Source organism: Arachis hypogaea, chromosome 5 (assembly GCF_003086295.3).
Source record: "Arachis hypogaea cultivar Tifrunner chromosome 5, arahy.Tifrunner.gnm2.J5K5, whole genome shotgun sequence".
NCBI lineage: Eukaryota > Viridiplantae > Streptophyta > Magnoliopsida > Fabales > Fabaceae > Arachis > Arachis hypogaea.
Window position 1 is genome coordinate 76,481,089 of NC_092040.1, and position 7,897 is coordinate 76,488,985.

Sequence of the window (7,897 nt, forward strand, 5' to 3'; positions counted from 1 at the left end):
TGAGCCAATATGGCATTCAGAGCATCAATTTTAAGAACTTCCTTCCTTTGAGGCGTCCCACTATTCACGGAATTCCTCTCAGAAGTGTACATGAATTGGTTATTTGCAACTATGTCAATAAGTTCTTGAGCTTCTGCAGGCATTTTCTTTAGGTGAATGGATCCACCTGCAGAATGGTCCACTGACATTTTGGAAAACTTAGATAGACCATAATAGAATATATCTAATATGGTCCATTCTGAAAACATATCAGAAGGACAATTTTTGGTCATCTGCTTGTATCTTTCCCAAGCTTCATAGAGGGATTCACCATCTTTTTGCTTGAAGGTCTGAACATCCACTCTAAGCTTGCTCAACTTTTGAGGAGGAAAGAATTTATCCAAGAAGGCCGTGACCAGCTTATCCCAGGAGTCCAGGCTATCTTTAGGTTATGAGTCCAACCATGTTCTAGCTCTGTCTCTTACAGCAAAAGGGAAAAGCATGAGCCTGTAGACTTCAGGATCAACTCCATTTGTCTTGACAGTCTCACAAATCTACAAGAACTAAGTTAAAAACTGATAAGGCTTCAGATGGAAGTCTATGAAACTTGCAGTTCTGTTGCATCAAAGCAACTAATTGAGGTTTCAGCTCAAAATTGTTTGCTTCAATGGCAGGAATTGAGATGCTTCTTCCATCAAACTTGGACGTTGGTTTAGTGAAATCACCAAGCATCCTCCTTGCATTATTTTTGTTGGGTTCGGCTGCCATCTCCTTCTCTTGTTCAAAAATTTCAGAAAGGTTACCTCTGGATTGTTGTAATTTAGCTTCTCTTTGTTTCTTTTTCAGAGTCCTTTCAGGTTCTAGATCAGCTTCAACAAAGATGCCTTTTTCTTTATTCCTGCTCATATGAAAGAGAAGAGAAAAAGAAAAAGGAAGAGAAATCCTCTATATCTGGACAAAGAGGATCCTTATTATTAGTAGAAGAAGAAAGGAATAAAAGTGAAGAAGAACCCAAACACAAGGGTGAGGATAGAAGCAGTGATTGGAGATGAAGAGAGGTGAAGAGAAGTGTTAGTAAATAAATAAATAAATTGAAGAAGATGAGAGAGAATTCAAAATTAATTTTGAAAAGGAGTTAATGATTTTCGAAAATTAAAGATGAGATAGAATTAAAATTAAAATTTTAAAACAACTAGTTAATTAATTAAAAAGAATTTTGAAAAAGAGGTGAGATATTTTCAAAAATTAGAGAGGGAGAAGTAGTTAGGTGGTTTTAAAAAAGATAAGAAACAAACAAAAAGTGAAATAGTTAGTTGAAAAAGATATTAAAATCAAATTTGAAAAGATAAGAAGATAAGAAGTTAGATAAGATATTTTAAAATCAAATTTTTGAAAAAGATAAAATTTTGAAAAAGATATGATATAAAAGATAAGATAAGATAGATTTAATTTTTAAAATTAAAATTAATTACTTGACTAACAAGAAACTAAAAGATATGATTCTAGAATTTAAAGATTGAACCTTTCTTAACAAGAAAGTAACAAACTTCAAATTTTTTAATCAATCACATTAATTGTTAGCATAATTTTCAAAAATTTGAAATAAAATTAAGAAAAAGATTTTGAAAATAATTTTAAAATTTTCGAAATTAATAAGATAAAAATGAAAAAGATTTGATTTTTTTGAAAAAGTTTTGAAAAGATAGGATTTTTAAAATTGAAAATTTGACTTGACTTGTAAGAAACAACTAATTTTAAAAAATTTTGACTAAGTCAACTCAAATTTTCGAAAATCAGGAGAGAAAAAAGGAAAACATATTTTTTTATTTTTCAATTTTTAATGAAGAGAGAGAAAAACACAAACATGACCCAAAACATGAAAATTTTGGATCAAAACATATGATGCATGCAAGAACACTATGAATGTCAAGATGAACACCAAGAACTCTTTGAAGATCATGATGAACATCAAGAACATATTTTTAAAAAATTTTTGATGCAAAGAAAATATGCAAGACACCAAACTTAGAATTCTTTAATGCATGGACACTATGAATGCAAAAATGCATATGAAAAACAACATACAACACAAAACAAGAAAACATCAAGATCAAACAAGAAGACTTGTCAAGAACAACTTGAAGATCATGAAGAACACCATGAATGCATGAATTATCGAAAAATGCAAGAAAAATTTTTAAAGCATGCAATTGACACCAAACTTAAAAATTGACTCAAGACTCAAACAAGAAACACAAAATATTTTTGGTTTTTATGATTTTATAATTTTTTTGTATTTTTATTATTTTTTTCGAAAATTATATTTTTGAAAAACGAAAATAAATAAAAAATTTTTGAAAGATTTTTGAAAACTTTTTTTGAAAGGAAAATAAAAAGAAAATTACCTAATCTGAGCAACAAGATGAACCGTCAGTTGTCCATACTCGAACAATCCCCGGCAACGGCGCCAAAAACTTGGTGCACGAAATTGTGATCATCAACAATGGCTCCAAAGACTTGGTGCTCTCAAACATAAATCACACTTTGTCATAACCCCGCACAACTAACCAGCAAATGTACTGGGTCGTCCAAGTAATACCTTACGTGAGTAAGAGTCGATCCCGCAGAGATTGTTGGTATGAAGCAAGCTATGGTCATCTTGTAAATCTCAGTCAGGCAGATTTAACTAATTTAATAGATTATTGGTTTTTCAAATAATAATAATAAATTAAATAGAAAATAAAGATAAAGTTACACATGTAATCCAATGGTGGGAATTTCAGATAGGTGTATGGAGGTGCTGTGTTCCTTCTAAATCTCTACTTTTCTACTGTCTTTATCCAATCTTTGTCACTCCTTTCTATGGCAAGCTGTATGTAGGACATCACTGTTGTCAATGGCTACATCCCATCCTCTCAGTGAAAATGGTCCAAATGCTCTGTCACAGCACGGCTAATCATCTGTCGGTTCTCGATCATGTTGGAATAGAATCCCTTGATTCTTTTGAGTTTGTCATCACGCCCAGCAATCGCGAGTTTGAAGCTCGTCACAGTCATTCAATCCCAGAATCCTACTCGGAATACCACAGACAAGGTTAGACTTTCCAGATTTCCATGAATGCCGCCATCAATTCTAGCTTATACCACGAAGATTCTGATTAAGGAATCCAAGAGATATGCGCCCGGTCTAGGGTAGAACGGAAGTGGTTGTCAGTCACACGCGTTCATAGGTGAGAATAATGATGAGTGTCATGGATCATCACATTCATCAAGTTAAAGTGCAACGAATATCTTAGAACATGAATAAATCAAATTGAATAGAAAATAGTAGTAATTGCAATAAAACTTTGAGGTACAGCAGAGCTCCACACTCTTAATCTATGGTGTGTAGAAACTCCACCATTGAAAATACATAAGTGATGAAGGTCCAGGCATGGCCGAATGGCCAGCCCCCAAGATCTTAGAACTAAACATCCAAAGATTGAATAATACAATCAAGGATATCTAATAAACTAGTAAAAAGTTCTATTTATACTAAACTAGCTACTAGGGTTCACAGAGGTAAATAATTGATGCATAAATTCACTTCCGGGGCCCACTTGGTGTGTGCTTGGGCTGAGCTTGATCTATCCACGAGCTGAGGCTTCTCTTGGAGTTGAACGTCAAGTTGTAACGTGTTTTGGGTGTTCAACTCTAGTTCGTGACGTGTTTCTGGCGTTTGACTCCAGAATGCAGCGTGGAACTGGCGTTGAGCGCCAGTTTACGTCATCAAATCTCGAATAAAGTATAAACTATTATATATTGCTGGAAAGCTCTGGATTTCTACTTTCCAACGCCGTTGAGAGCGCGCCATTTAGTGTTCTGTAGCTCCATAAAATCCATTTCGAGTGCAGGAAGGTCAGATTCCAACAGCATCAGCAATCCTTTGTCAGCCTCCTATCAGAGTTTTGCTCAGGTCCCTCAATTTCAGCCAGAAAATACCTGAAATCACAGAAAAACACACAAACTCATAGTAAAGTCCAGAAATATGAATTTAGCATAAAAACTAATGAAAACATCCCTAAAAGTATCTAGATCATACTAAAAACTACCTAAAAACAATGCCGAAAAGCGTATAAATTATCTGCTCATCACTTACAACCTCACCTTCGACCAGATGAATCTTCTCAGCAGCTCAAAATACACAGGACCTAAACAAGTGTTTGGAGGTAATGGAAAAGGTATAAGTATTGCTAATATTGAAAGGTCTGTCATGCATGCTTCTATGTTAAACAAATTTTTTAAACTCCAGAACTTGCTTCATGTCCCTACCATTTCAAAGAACCTAGTTAGTGTCTCAAAATTTGTACTAGATAATTGTGTGTTCTTCGAATTTTGGCCTTTTGTTTATGTTGTCAAATGCCAAGAGTCCAAGAAGATTCTACTTCCAGGCAGGCTTAAAAATGAGATGCCTCAGAGGTTGTACACCCTCCTCAACATCAGTTTCAAACGTCCTTGAAGGAGGCTCTATAACTTGACTTTCCCATGGAGGTTCAGCATCTCCTAAGTCTTCAATCACTGCGTCCTCTTTTTCTTCAATAATTCTGGCTTCCTCCACTTGTTCCAATACCAAATCGTGCTGCTCACTATCCACCGGAGTGCCTAACTTCTCCTTCCTGCTACGTTCTTCAGTAGATTTTCCACATGAAGCCATGGAGGTTCCATGAATGTCTGAACATCAGAAAGGTAATCAATTTATTGCTTGATCCAGGTGTTTAAGTATGAAATCGTATTCATCCTTGATGATTTCCTGTTCAACTATTTCTTCACCTTCAAGTACAAAATCCTCCTTGTTGTCTTCTTTCACTAGTTCTTCAATCGCGCTATCAACTTCAAGGGTCTCTACTACCTTTACCTTTAGTGCCTCCTCTAGCTCCGTATGAAGTATGGATTCGCGAAGATGATCCTCTCTCTCTTGTTCCATGTCAATAGTATCAGTGGGATCATGTTGCTCTTGGATTGATGGATGTTGGTGCTCTTCCATGGATGGTGGTGATGGGATGGGTGGATCCTTATGTGGTTTAGATGGAAGTGCATTGGAGCTTGAGGGTTGAATATTGGGGGTATTTGGTGGTCCGATTTAGGCAGCGAGAACTTGTATAGCAGAGTTTAGATCGGAAAATGTTTTCTCCATGGAGGTTTGGGGTGGATAGGAGGGTTCACTTGTTGGGAGAAAAGGTTCATAACACAGAGGTGGTTCCTCTTGATAAGGATATGGAGATAGTGTATATTGAGGTGGTGATTCTGGTATGGTTCATATGGTGGTTGGTGTGGTGGACAAGGTTTGGGGTCATATGGAGGTGAATGGTGGAAATGGGCTTGTGAGTGTGGTGGTTCAAAGCTATGTTGAGGAGGTGGTTCATTGGTATATGATGGAGCTTGTTGGTAACTACAAGGAGGTCCACCATATCTATCATCTTGGTATGCATTATAGAATGGTCTTCGTCTATGATATCTTGGAAGGTGTTGTTGCCTAAAGGGTTGATCAGATCCTCTTGGCTCCGTCCATCTTTGATTGCTTTGACCTTGATGCGTATTCCTGTTATAGCTTCCTCTTCCTGCAACATAGTTGTAACCAGACTCATAGCCAAAGGGGTGAGAGTTCATGGTAGTAAGAGAAAATAAAAACAAAAACTAACAAAAAAGAAAATATTTTGAAAAAATTTTGATTTTTTTTTTGAAAAAAATAAGATAAGATATTTTTGAAAAAAAAGTAAGATAAGATATTTTTTTTTTGAAAAATATTTACAATAACCAATAATAAGGCACACGTTTGCAATTCCCCGGCAACGGCGCCATTTTGTCGTCGAGATTTTTACTAGTAAAGAATTTTATAAAGTCGCGTTGTAAGTATAGATTCTAAACCAACAGAAATCCCTTTGTACAAATGTTTTAGTTGTCACAAGTAACAAACCCCTAAATAAATTGATAACCGAAGTATTTTAAACCTCGGGTCGTCTTCTCAAGGAATTGCAGGGAGGTGTGTTCTTATTATTAGTTATGAGTTTTGTAAATTGGGGGTTTTGAGAATGAGGAACAAGTATGATAAATGACAAATAAAATAAATAAATGACTGTAAAATAAACTCTTGGCAAGGTATGAGAAATTGGAAGTCCTATCCTAGTTATCCTTATCAATAATGATGAAAATTGAATCTTAATTCCACTTAGTTAACCTTTGCTGGTGCGAAGGAAGGTCAAGTGGCTAATTAGTTTGATCTTCAAATCCTAGTTAATTCCTAGAAAAAGATTGGGATTATAGAAGTTCAAGATAATTAGCAAAGATAGCGATTATCGATCACGTTGAGTTTGATAACTCAAGAGTTACTGATTTCTTAACCAAAGTCAGGAATGTAGAAAGCTAAATTAAAATCATAAATATCTGGAATACCTCAAATAACATTCATTCAAAGCAGTTGGTGGACGAAATTGTGATAAAAGAGTTCTAGGCACTGTTAGAGAAGCTCACAACTCCGTTCAACTTAACCAGTAAGTGTACTGGGTCATCCAAGTAATACCTTACGTGAGTAAGGGTCGATCCCACAGAGATTGTTGGTATGAAGCAAGCTATGGTCACCTTGTAAATCTCAGTTAAGTGGATTCATAGGGTCAAATGTAATTGGATTAAATAATTAAAAGATAAATAAAATAAAAAAGGATAGAAATACTTATGTAAATCAATAGTGGGAATTTCAGATAGGCGTGTGGAGATGCTAGAATCCTTTCGAATCTCTACTTTCGTACTACTTTCATCCAATCCTTCTTACTCCTTTCCATGGCAAGCTGTATGTAGGGCATCACCATCATCAATGGCTACTTTTAATCCTCTCGGGAAAATGGTCCTATGCGCTGTCACTGCACGGCTAATCGTCTGGAGGCATCACCCTTGTTGATAGCTACATCCCATTCTCTCAGTGAAAATGGTCCAAATGCTTTATCACACCACGGCTAATCATCTGTCGGTTCTCAATCAGGTTGGAGTAGAATCCCTTGATTCATTTGCGTTTGTCATCAGGCCCAGCCTTCAGGAGTTTGAAGCTCGTCACAGTCATTCAATACCGGAATCCTACTCGGAATACCACAGACAATGTTAGACTTTCCGGATTCCCAGGATCCTACTCGGAATACCACAAACAAGGTTAGACTTTCCGGATCCCCATGAATGCCGCCATCTATCTAGCTTATACCACGAAGATTCTGTTGGGGAATCTAAGAGATATGCGCCCGGCCTAAAGTAGAACGGAAGTGGTTGTCAGTCACGCGCGTTCATAGGTGAGAATGATGATGAGTGTCACGGATCATCACATTCATCAAGTTGAAGTACAATGTATATCTTGGAATAAGAATAAAAGAGAATTGAATAAAAAGTAATGGTAATTGTATTGAAACTTGAGATACAGCAAAGCTCCACACCCTTAATCTATGGTGTGCAGAAACTCCACTGTTGAAAATACATAAGTGAAAGGTTCATGCATGGCCGAATGGCCAGCCCCCTCAATGATCAAAAGACCGAATGATCAAAGACTAAAACAGTCAAAAGATTAAACTGTCAAAAGATGTCTAATACAATAGTAACTTATCCTATTTATACTAGACTAGCTACTAGGGTTTACATGAGTAAGTAATTGATGCATAAATCCACTTCTGCGGCCCACTTGGTGCATGCTTGGGCTGAGCTTGATCTATCCACGAGCTGAGGCATTTATTGGAGTTGAACTCCAAGTTATAGCGTGTTTTGGGCGTTCAACTCCGGATCATGACGTGTTTCGGGCGTTTAACTCCAGACAGCAGCATATACTTGGCGTTCAACTCCAAGTTACGTTGTCAATTTCCGAATAAAGTATGGACTATTATATATTGCTGAAAAGCTCTGGATGTCTA

General features: G+C 36.4%; 1 non-coding gene across 1 annotated transcript; it reads left to right on the plus strand.

The window, feature by feature from the left end:
• Window positions 1-243: 243 nt before the first annotated feature.
• On the plus strand, window positions 244-350 carry LOC112805013 (small nucleolar RNA R71). Its single transcript, XR_003203627.1, has one exon. It is a non-coding gene; the product is annotated as a small nucleolar RNA R71 (small nucleolar RNA).
• Window positions 351-7,897: the final 7,547 nt, after the last annotated feature.